The sequence below is a fragment of the Impatiens glandulifera genome, chromosome 1 (genome assembly GCF_907164915.1).
Source record: "Impatiens glandulifera chromosome 1, dImpGla2.1, whole genome shotgun sequence".
Taxonomy (NCBI): Eukaryota; Viridiplantae; Streptophyta; class Magnoliopsida; order Ericales; family Balsaminaceae; genus Impatiens; species Impatiens glandulifera.
The window spans coordinates 154,878,237-154,891,505 of NC_061862.1; positions in this window are offsets into that span (position 1 = coordinate 154,878,237).

Consider the following 13,269-nt stretch of genomic DNA (forward strand, 5'->3'; position numbering starts at 1 on the left):
GAACTTTTATAATTGATTAAGAAAAAAAAAGATGAATATGTATAATTGAATTTCAATTAAAAAAAAAAACAGTTAGCCTAAAAAATCTAGAATTTAGGTATTTTGTATAAAATATTTTTAAAAATATATATATATATATATAGGGAGCTGCTTTTTCCACCCCCTCCCATTATCCCACCCCCTTCCCTCACTCCTCAATCAACTCTAAAATGACTTATTTATCACTGCCACCTTTATATATTTACATTTCTTATTTTATTTATTTTACTTATTTTATTTTATTTACTTATTAAGTTTTTTTTATTAAATATAATTAATTAATTAATTTTTAATATTTTTTAACTTTATTTATTTAATTAAAAATACAAAATATTATTATTTTTATATTATAATTATTTAAAATATATTAAATATTAAAATGTGTACAAATTTAATAAAATATAAATATTTATTATTTTATTATATTAATTATATATATATTTTTTAAATACTTATAAAAATCAATTTTTTTTATAAATAAAATTATCTAACAAATAAATAAAAATAAATAAGATAAAGTTTTAATATATTATACAGTAATAATTAGTGATAATGCATAATACTTTTAATAATATTTTTTATTAAAATATTTTATATTTAACTTTTTAAAATATTTATTTTATATAAAATTATTATTTTATTTTAATTTATTTATTATAATTTTATTATTAATATATAATATTTAAAATTAATTATATATCTTTTAGATTTTTTTATCTTTTAATTTCTTAATATGAAGTATTTTAACCCGGTTTAAAAAAGAGTATACGTGTCATAAAAAAATACACCAAAGTAAATAAAAATTTTAAAATAAAAATTCTAATAAAAATACACCAAATTAAATAAAAATATAAAAATAAAAATTCTAATCTATATTTCCTCCAAATTCATCAGCCTTTAGGTCCTGTACCCGTTATTTCGTACCACAAATTAGCACGTGTTATATAACTAGTAACTAGTTGCCCATCCTTTAGCTTGTCAGATGAATGATTACACCACTACATTAGAAATTAGAAAAGGTGATAATGAGGGTGTAAAAAAACTTGCAGCAAACAAAATAATTATTAATATATAATATTATTAAATAAAATATTATGATTATATTAATTATTAATTATTATTTAATAGATAATTTTATTTATAAAAATATTAATAATTATTAATATTATGTTTGACTAATTATTAATATATAATATTATTAATTAAAATTAAAAATAATTATTAATATATAATATTATTAATTAAAATTAAAAATATTATGTTTGACTAATTATTAATATATAATATTATTAATTAAAATATTATGATTAGACTAATTATTAATTATTATTTGATAAATAATTTTTTTAAGTATTTTAATATATATATATATATATATATAATTAATATAATAAAATATTAAATATTTATATTTTATTAAATTATTATATATTTCAATATTTAATATATTTTAAATAATTATAATATAAAAATAATAATATTTTGTATTTTTAATTAAATAAATAAAGTTAAAAAAATATTAAAAATTAATTAATTAATTATATTTAATAAAAACACTCAATAATAAAATAAAATAAAATAAAATAAATAAAATAAATAAAATAAATAAAATAAGAAATGTGTAAATATATAAAGGTGGTAGGGATAAATAAGTCATTTTGAAATTAATTAAGGAGTTAAGCGGGGGTGAGAATATGGGAGGGGGTGGGAAAAGCAATTTGCATATATATATTAAACTAAAATAAAAAATATTATATAAACAATAAATTTAAATTAAAGAGTATGATAGGACAGCAAATTTGTAACCCATATTATGATAATATGAAGTGAATTAATTGATTTATTTATATATTTTTTAAATGAGTAATAATAGGAAAAGAATAAAAAAAATTAATAAAATTTAGAATTATATTAAATTAAAGATATATAGAATTAAATATAAAACTTATTAATATTTTTAATTTTGACTAATTATTTCTTTTTATTTATTTATTTATATGTTTTTTTAAATGAGTAATAAGAAAAGAATTCAAAAAAATTAATAAAGTTTGCAATGTCCTAATGGTTAATAATAGAATACTTAAATTTCTTAACCATCTCCTTAACTATTCAATTTATGCAATATGTTTCAACAAAATTGCTTCTTTTTTTTCCTGTCCTAAACAATTTTTTGTTTTGAGATTTTCAAAATTGAATAGCGATCGTGTTATATTTTCTCATGTTTTAAATATTGTAGAGGTTTAAAATATAGAAAAAATAATAGCTAGATAAATCTGATCCAAATCTAAAAACCGTCAATAAAGATGATAATAGAGATGGTGGGCGATTAGAAAATCGCCAAGTTTAAAATTTTCTAGAAGTTTAACCATGTGTATTGTTTTTTAATTTGTGAGGATTGTCAATTTTTTACTTGATCGAATTTAAATTTAAAATCGAGACTTTATAGATGACTTAATAACTTACCACCCCGACGAATTTGGGAGAGATTGTGGTTTTTAATGGGAAGTCGTCATATGTCTATTTTGATTTTTTTCAACCTTACCACTACAGAGTCACCACCATTTTTTTTTATAAAATTAAGAAAATAATTTAGACGTATACACACCACAATTAGAGATTACTTTGAGTTCTACACTTAATTACTTGTGGGAAATTGCAAAAATCAACTATGTCTCACAACGATCCTTGGGTCTCTACAAAGTCAATTTCGATATTTTAAAACATAGTTTACGCTTTACATTTTATATTTTCTTGTTAGCCGATAAAAGTTCGAATTTCCTTAGTTTAAACCTTATGAATTAGCCAATTTGACTTTTTGAATTCAAAATGCTAGTTTTTCCTCCTTGCACATGTCCCACGGTTTGAATGTTTTTAGGAGGCTCCATTTCATCATTCGGTTGGATCCGGTTGGGCCTTCGATCGGGACAATAGTTAGGTTGGATCCATGCATTAACTTTGACTTGACCTTGAATTGACTTTGAATTGATTTTAAAGCTGCACTTGAATGACATTTTTTTGATTTCTCTGGTTGGATCCTTATTCGGTCCTCCGGTCACTCTTCACCTTTTGGTTTTTTTTCAAGAACCCTACAAAAATGCAAAATTGTTAAATAAAAATCAATTGTAAAATCAAACAACTAACTCCTAAATAGCACCTAACAAACTAACTAACAAATCTATTCATTTACAAAATTAATTAATTAATCTCTACACTAAACTAACTTTCTAAAAAACCTAACTAAGAACTTTTAAAAATTAAAAAAAAAAAGACCAATCTTATACCCCTTTTGGATATAACTTTATTTTGAAAGAATGCAATTAATTAATTAATCTAATTTCTAAACTAATTAAAAAAGCTAAATGAATAAAAACGTTAATCATATTTTTATTAATATTCAAGATAATTTTTATTTAAAAAAATCTTTAATAATTTAAGTATAATAAATCAATCATTATTGAAATCTCAATTGCTCTAAAAATAATTACCCATTGAACCCATATGTTAATTTTGAATGACAATACGTTCGAAATTTATTAAAAATATAAACTATAAAATTGAATTGAAAAGTTAATATATACCTAATAAGTTATATATACTGGTAAAAATGATGGCAATAGCGACGAATATTAACAACAGTTTAATATGTCCGTCGCTGTTTATAAAAGAAAAAACTGCAGGGACATCAAATATACCTAAATAGCCACGGGATTTTTATTCGGTAGCCAAATTGTATTTTTATCAATAACTTATATTTTAAATAAATGTAAAGAAGAAAACCCTAGCAATATCTTCTTTAAGTTACGATTCTGCTACTTGAAGAAAGAGGAAGCTCTAGATGCTGCTACTTGAAAGGAATGTAGGGCTATGATCCTGAATAAATGTTACTTATAGTAGTATATATTGCTAGGTTTTGTGTAATCTCTCCTTCTCTGAACTGAAATTCATCCAAGGAAGAAGAGAAGAGGAATAATACAGACGCCGTCTATATTGCATGTGATTATCGTCTATATTGCATGTGATTATGCAGCTACAGATGCTTTTCTTCCCCAGTTATTCAGATTTCTCTATTCAGAATACCTAGATTATTAGCTTAGCTTACCGAATCGCACCAAATCACTGTTATGTTCTTCATTTCTACGGTTTCACAACTAATGCAGACTAGTTCGCACATCGATCAAACTGAACAGTCTGAACTTGTAACTTCAATGTTCAATGCGAGACAATCAGGCCTCCCCTCTCTTTAGGTGCCGCCCAGACGCTTCGGTTTTTCCGGTAACCATAGCGGCAAGAATTTACATCAATCTCATAACTTCAAGAAGAAGAAGGAGATTGTTGTCACTGTAAATGAGAGAAGCCCCCTACTTAATTCAGATACTGAACTCTCTTCACAGAGTCCAATTTTGGTTAATTTCAAATCTCTTTGGACTAGAGGTGACACTTCCCTTCCTGTCCTGCTTCAAATCTATCAAATTCCATTCTTGTGCACGGTTTAGACAGGGTAATTAAAGAACACATCAAATCGTTTGTAAGTAAGGTAAATGCTTCTCTCATCTTAGTATTATTGAATGTGTGACGAAACTTTAATTGCATCTGCTCCTATAACATCTAGTTCTCCTGTAAGTGAACTAGTTGTGGAATCGGTCTCTCCTGCTTTTTTTGGGAAAAGGGTCTCTCCTGCTTTGCTTTAGTAAACCATCTTTACATTTTTAGACATTTATTTCCATGTAAATGTGACTACACGGAAATACTCAAGATTTGACTTAGGTAATTAAGACCAAATTTTCAAATGGAAAGACAAAGATAAATTTCTATTACAAAATTCAACATAAGTTATATTTGACCTTTGCTGGATTGAGTTGATTTAACTACTAGTTTTAAATTTTTTGAATTATTGAAGGGGTGGAGAAACTTCAGCAGCATCTTCTCCTAGAACATCAAGTTCTCCTGTAAGTGAACAAGTAGTTGTGGAATCTGTCACTCCTGCTTTACGGTGATGAGATATATTTATGTTCTATAATTGCACTAATTAGATATTGGGTAGGAATAAATAAACTGTACAATTGATCTCTCTCACTATTAATAATCTAAATTTGTCAAAACTTTCTTGGAGTAATCACCTTAAATTATTTTATCCTTAAGTTGATGTAATATATTGCTCTAGCTACTTAGAAGAAAACCAATTTATACTGAGTCTTCTATTATGTTTGATATAGGGTTATTTGAATAATCAATTGGTTACTTTTAAATAATATTGTTTGATGTTGTTTATTAAAAATTAAGTTATTTATTTAGATAAAAAAATTATATTAGGGGTATAAATAGAGGGATAGGATATATTGGTTGAATAATTAGTGTATTGTTGATTGGATAGTGGATTATTGGAAATTAATCACAAATAACCCATATGAAACAAGACCTATGTGTTGATCTTTGGTAGTCTAATTGTTTATGTTTTCTCCAAAATAAATTTATCATTCTAGGAATGTAGACTAGTAGTTTTCCTACTGTCAGCACATTTCATTTGAAAACTCACTTGTTTTATTTGAATTTGAACAGAGCCCCTTCTAGATACTCAAATAGTGCTGAAATTGACTTGTTGGGATCTCTAATTGAAACCTTCTCAACAGATGCATTGACAGTTGTACTAGTCACATTGGTATGTTCCTCTGAGCCGGAGGCCTTTTCAAATCCTGCCATGTTCCTACATTTGCTGCATCTCAATCTCCTCGTACATTCACAAACCAGGTACTCATGGTATATAAGCGCGAATTTCACATTTGTTTCTTAGAAGTTTGAGAGGTCTTTTATGACATAGCTATCAGATTTTGGTTGTTTATATTGAACTTAGTTTGTAGAGTTGGTCTTTTTACAGAAGACATATATGAGAATCATTATTTGTTCATTATCATTGTTCTATTATTTATCATACTAATGTTTTGTTAATACTTTTTATGCTAAGGGGATCGTTTGGCTCTAGTCGAGGCCTCAAAGTGAGTAATCTAATTTGAGTAATGAATACAAATCTTTTTTATATATATAAATGATGACTTATCCTTTGAAATTTATATTGAAGACTCATCAATTTCTATGAGATATCCGTTTTTATTATCATTTGCTCCTTTTCTTTTAACTATTGAGTTATTCATTATTAATATTCTTTAAACTACAAACACAATATTTTTATTTTTTATACATTAATCTTATTGATTTGTTGGTCATGATTTAGATTTATCCATGTCTTTAACTACTTATATTGGTTATTTAAAAATTTATGGCACACACTTACTCTAGTAATTATTCTAACTTGAGAGCTCCATCATTACTCTAAGTAGATAGTTGCAGTATAATTAAGAACCTTTTGAAGTGAAATAATTTGAATTTATTGACTATTTTATTATTCAAATGTTAATGTTGTTTGAATTTGGATTTAATCCGACATCATATTTCTCTGATATATGACAGGAAAGATAATGTATTCAAATAATATGGATAATTTGTCTTCAACCATATGGTAAGAATCACTTACATTTTAAAAGAATTATATTTTTTTTCCCCAAATTCTGTGAGTATCTAGAAAACCTTGAATTTTGATTAATTATAAGAGAAGTGATCAACTTACATATGGGATGGCGGTGGGAAAGAGATGACATGTTGTTGGTACTAATACTGAGTAGTTTGGATGAAATAAGGAATTATTATAAGAGTAATACAGGTTTAGTCATTGATTCAGATCAAAGGTGAAAGTTCAATGCTTGGTATGAAGCCTTTTTTAGTATAATTTTGTTTGTTAGGCATTGAAATTGAATTTGGTTGGACAAATACTGTGCAGATTATATATGAAAATCAATAATGTGGTGGACATTTTTTTTCGTTATTAATTGAAACATTCAAAAAGTATTTGATGGTTTATCTCCCAATTTATTTGATTTATATTTTAATAGTTCATCGTCAATGACTTCTTAAGAGGTACACTACTACTTTTTTGATTAATTAGTTAAAAGAGAAATATATGCTTATTTATTTTATTGTTTATTTTGGTTTGGGTAAACAATATTCAATTATATTAAAAAATCTTATTAGGACAGCATTACTTATCTTTCTTTCTCGTATGTCTTATTTTATTCTTCCCTGGTTTAAAGTAATAATGCATGTGTAATGACTCCTCTATTCACGCTTTCCCAAGATAATATTGAATTACAATTTGCCACAAATCATTTAGGTTTGTGTCCAACTTACTTGTATTGATTGTAGTTTGTGATTGTGGTTCTATTTAAATCCACATATGAATGAGAAATCTGCTAGAGAATTTCATAGTGAATCTTATCTTTTTTGTTTAGGTCATATCCTATTGACAAATGAAATGTTGGAGATCATGAAGAAGACAGAAGACAGTTCGTGAAAGCCAAAGAGAATGAAGAATTGTTAATGTCTCCTCTGAAGGTCATATGTTAATGTACAAGAATGGATTCCATTTTGATAATCTCTAAATGATAGAGATCGGAGAACATTGATGCATTGGAGACAGATAAAAGGATTGTTGGATGCCCTGGTTGTGAAGATGGTGAGTTTCCTTAGTAGTTTTGTTATCAAAACTGGACCGTAAAAAAAATAAACTTGATTTAGTGATGATAACATTTTTGCTGTAAACAAAAGATGAGCATAATGTTGTTTAGTTTTGGCTAGTGAAACGAAAGTCACAAAAATTCTGACAGTACTTTGAAGTGAGTCTTTTATTATTCTTCAAATCATTATTTACAGTAGAAAGTAGTGATCATGGTGATGAATATGATGGGGTGATCTTTTCCCAACTTGTATGTCTAAAAGTCCTTTTCTAGTCTTGGTATGTACTTCGTGTGAACACAAAATTAGATTTAAAATGCATTAGACTCAAAACTCTTTTAACTTAATTTTATTTGCGTTTTAAATTAGATTGAATTGAGTTTTGAATTTGATTTAATTGTGATTCAAATGATTGAACATGATTATGACTATATTGAGTAAATTATAATATTCTTTCGATGATAGGGTGATAATGGTATCTTCTCATTCATTGTTTAATATTTGACAGGTTTTTGGCAAGTGTTTGGGAAGTCAACTAATTTGATGATTATGCAGTGATATTTTTTAGAAATAAATGGAGAGTAGATGTTCAAACTTAACTTATATTTGATGTATTTTATTTTTATTTTATAAATTGAGAAACAATATTTGTATTTTATAGAAATTAGGTAAATTTGTTTTAGTAATATGAATGATTTAGTTTTACTAATAAAAAATCTTGTTTCAAGATATTTGAAAATTTTTCATTCATGTTAAATTTAGTAAATTATAAAATAAATTAATAATTATTTTAAATTAATGTAACTACTCTTTAGCGACAGTAAATAAATCCCTTAGTCACTTCTTTAACCACAGTAATTTTTGACCGTAGCCAGTCAATAGCAACAGTTCTGTTTCTTGTTGACATATTTTAGCTACGGAAGCAATAGCGTCGGTTGGCGACAGGCATAATTACTGTGGTCATTAACCTTTAGCGACAGTATATTTAAGCAATGGCGACAGTATTTACTGTCGTTATTGCTCTATGTTTTACTAGATATAAAAGATTAAATTTATGATAAACAAAAATTAGTATACATCTAATATATATATATATGAAAAATGTTATATATAATAGTTTTTAATTAGATTTTGTTTAATTTTAATTTACTTTGTTAAATTAGATTAAATTAGTTTGAAAATAGGATAATTTAAAGATATATAAGAATTGTTTTTTTTTTATCTTTTCATTTTCTAAATTAGGGAATTAGTTAGATTTTATATAAAAAAAACTTAGTTAGTTCACTAGTTCAAATTAGAGATTTAATTTGTTTGTTAACATAATTAGGTGTTAGTTAGGATTTTATTTTAATTAATAAAAGTTTGTTTTTATTTTGTAGGAATGATGTGAAATCAAAAACACGCCAATAAGTGATTTCCAATATTCAAGAATGCCAAGATTCATTAATGATCCAAGAAGTGATGAAGAAGACCAAAAGATCCGCCAACCAAATGCCTAATTTCAAAATAATGAAAGTCCAAGTCCATGTTAAGATCAAAATCAAGTCAAAGTCAAGTCAATGCAAGATCAAATAAATAACTTTTTAAAATAAACCTAACTAAATCTCTAAAAAAAAACTAACTTTCCACGTAAAAAAAACTAATCAAACAAATTAATTAAAACAAAAGAGAATATCAAATCTTATATCCTGACGTTTATAATAATTATTTTTATTAAGTTTAAATATTAAATAAAAATAATGTTTTAATATTTATAATTGAAAATACAAATAATTACCGTTTTATCAAATTGTTATTCTTTTAGATAAATTTTACAAAATCTAAAGATCAAACAAGCAACTGGAAATAATCAGTTTCTTAAATGATCTATTTAATCTTATTTAGGCTCATGTTTTTCATTTTCAAAATTGAATATGATGATATATATCATGCTTTTTGTTTTTCTAATATATTATAAATATTATAAAATTTTAAAAAATAAAAAATAGATTAATATTGAGATAAATATAAGAAAAACAAATTGAAACTATGGAATCAATATCTTCAAATGCGGGGATGTCTTCAGATCTGCTGCCGCGATCAATCTTAGGAGCTGGAAACGGAACCTACTGGTTTGTCCGCCTTCTTCTTCTTCCAATGAGGTAGAGATACGCTCGGTCTCCCATTCGGCAATGAAATAGACTCACCTTCTTTGGGTTTAATGTTAGATTCTTTAGTTTAGATCTTTAATCCTTAAATCTATATTTTTAATACTCTATGTCGATAAATCGAGATAAATTGTAATTGCGGAAACGTACTTTGTTCTGGAATGAAGAACGGCTCATTAAGTCGTTCTTTATTATTCTCTTCTTCTTGATCTTGGATCTTTTTTGTTTTGGATCTAGACTTGGATCGGAATATCTGATGTGGGTGGGGTTTAAGTCTTTCAACCCTATATCGATAGTCTTCTTAAGTGTTCTTGAGAGATGAACATAAACCTTATTGTCTGATGAGAGAAACAAATTATGTAGGTTATCTATATGGGTTGGGGACCTAGTCCTAATATACTCATTTATTATTCGGCCCATCAATATAATAATAAATGATATTTCTGCTTCTACACAAATAATCCCCGTATTTATTATAGATGTCTAAATAAGCCCATAATCTTTATACTTTAATAGATCACTTTAATTGGGCTTTAATCTTTATTATGATAACAACTAATATACAATTATAAATAATATATGTACCTAAATATTGGAAATAATTCCAACAATCTCCCACTTGGGTCATATAATATTTCCTTCAATTGTATATTATAACCTTAAGAGCTCAAAATATTATTATCATTTCCAAATACATCTATATCAATCTCGTCCATCAATTATATCAACATAGGATTAAAACGATTTTTGTTACATTAATTCGTAACTAAACCCTCAATAGTCACATATGTCAATACAATCAAATGACATAGATTAAACATGGGTGTGTAGTGTGGATTAACATGTAGTGTGATCTTTAACATGTCTAATACTAACTGGTCCTTCTTTATTCCTTATAGAGATCGATCTGAATAACTTTATAATCTTGATATCTTTAAAAACTAAATCTTTAATTTTTTTAGAAACCGATTCTTTAATGTGCACATAAATTCAAAATTATATCTATACAAACATCATAATACAAACTCCCACTAAAACTGTATATCATCTAAATATGCAATATCCATATGAACAATATATTAATGAAAGACCTCGGATAGCAAATATTTAGAGAACTGATCCATAATTTTAGAGTTTGTCAAAATATGCTCAATAGATAAGTAAACATTCTGAATTATTTATTTTCCAAATAGTTTGACTTAGTCAAACTCATATTACTCTTAAAGTAAAAGAACTGCAAATTATTATCACGTAATAACTTTAGTGGTCTTTCTATATCATCCATAATTTGCAACCTCGTGACAAAACTTTGCAGTCAGATTCTTTAATTGGATACCACAAAACACCTAATAAATTCTGCCATCATGTCGAAATAATTCTAGTGTCTGCTTAACACTCTTACAATAATTAATTCTTTAAACTGATAATTAAACTAAAAGTATGTGGTATCCAAAAAAAAAAATCGAATCAAAATACCAAATGATCTCTATCCTATTCGATTTCACTATATGAGTATGTAATGTTTTGTTCTTAAAATATCACATTAGTTGTTTGGTTGCTTTCTGAATGATCCAAACCAGGATCCTTCAAGTATTTATCCAACATCATAAATGTACTTATTTTCTTGATTCTTATAATTTAAAACATACATTAAACTCTTGTTTAAGGAGTATTATGTATATATTTATTTTCAAGGCTAATCTTGAAGTACTTATGAGACTAAATTTGTCTCTAGATATTTCAAAATATCCAATAATTAACATCTAGAAATTCTTTAGTCTAGTTTATTTTCTTTAGACCTATAAGGCCGGACCTTAACTGGACAACCTCAAAAGAATTCACTAGTTGTTTTAGTTGAATCTTTATTCCATATATAAGTTGTAATTCTTAACTCTTCCTTCCAAATGAATCAATTACATGAAGATATTCCATAAATGTTTGTTTCCAAATAAAAAAAGTATCTAAAGTAGTTCTTTATTTCTTCATCTTTAATATGAATTATCAATGTCCACGCCGATGTTTCTTTCACCATCAATTGACTTTTGAAAATTACCTCAACCGTACATCAACACATTTACTTTAGTAATACTGAAGTTACCATCAAATGTGTATAAGTACTGAAGTTAAATTACTCTTAGAACAAACAAAACAAACTATAATATGTATTCTTTTATGCACCACTTTCTTTAGTAATTTTCTCTTAGGTGCAATATCTGCAATTCTTACAACTTCATTTCTTTATTATGTATTAAGGTATTTGCTAAGTGAACACTATTTATGTTATTTTTGTTTCAATCTTTTATTTTTCTTACACACAATTAATGTGAGTTCATATAGAGACTATGTCTCCCTTTAGACAACTACAATTCACATCAATTAACTTAAGTGTAAATAAGAAAATTCAAATTAGATGCATGAGAATACATTATTGTAACTATTGCTATCAATCAGTATTATTTTAACTATTGCTATCAAAAATACACATACATACAAATTAGGATTACAAATTCCATCATCCTCTAATCAAAGAACTGTCTACTGGATCATTTCCTAACTTAGAATTGGACAGTTATTTCCTCACTAAAAAAAGGAAATCGAAATTGTTTTACAGTTGTTTTAATAAAACAGAATGACCAATTTGTTAAAGGACAAATTCATACAAAAAAAGACACGTCCATGGAAAGAAAAGAGAAGTGAGAAAACCTGGACAGAAGAAAGAGCAATACAATGTAGATTCCTAGCTAGAGAAGCATTTATTAACTCTTCTTGGAAGCAATCCCCAGTCAGTCAGTCCCTTCTCTTTGAAAGAAAAAACTATATACATATATGTAAGTTGTAATTTGTATGTATGGAGAGGAGAGTACAGCAGCAGCTCAGCTCAATCAACTATAATAAAGAAGTATCTACAATAATAAAAAGAAAACAAGTGACCTAATTTATTAATTAATACTTAAAAAACAAAACATGTATATATAACCATAAAGATGGTTCAATCAACTAGCTTAGCTAGGGCAGCGATATACAACCATCATTCTAATTCTAGTTTAGCATCAAAATCCAACAACAAGGGGAAAACCTACCTCTATGAGTCAGGCAGACATCTACAGACGACCTAAATAATAAGTCGCATATAAACCCCCAATGCATCTTTACAACAACAGATAAGTATAAACTCAAAAGACAACAAGGCAACCCTAATTAATGGTCGGAGAAGAAGAATGTAACTAACCTCGTACCCTGCGCGCGACCGACCGATTAATTAATCCCAATTCCAAGTTTGATGATAGTCTGGGGAACCCCATCTCTTCTCTCTCATTTCTAAATTAGGCTACAAAGACTCAATATTTTAAATTCAACACCAAATTTGATAAACGCGGGACTTTTTAATATTAATATAAGTTCAACTTTTAACTAACTAATTTATATATATATATAATGATGCTTAATTTTTAAAGTGTCGGATTGTCGGGTCGAGAGATGTGGTTAATTTGGATACTTGGGTCGGATTGTGGGTTGACCCGCC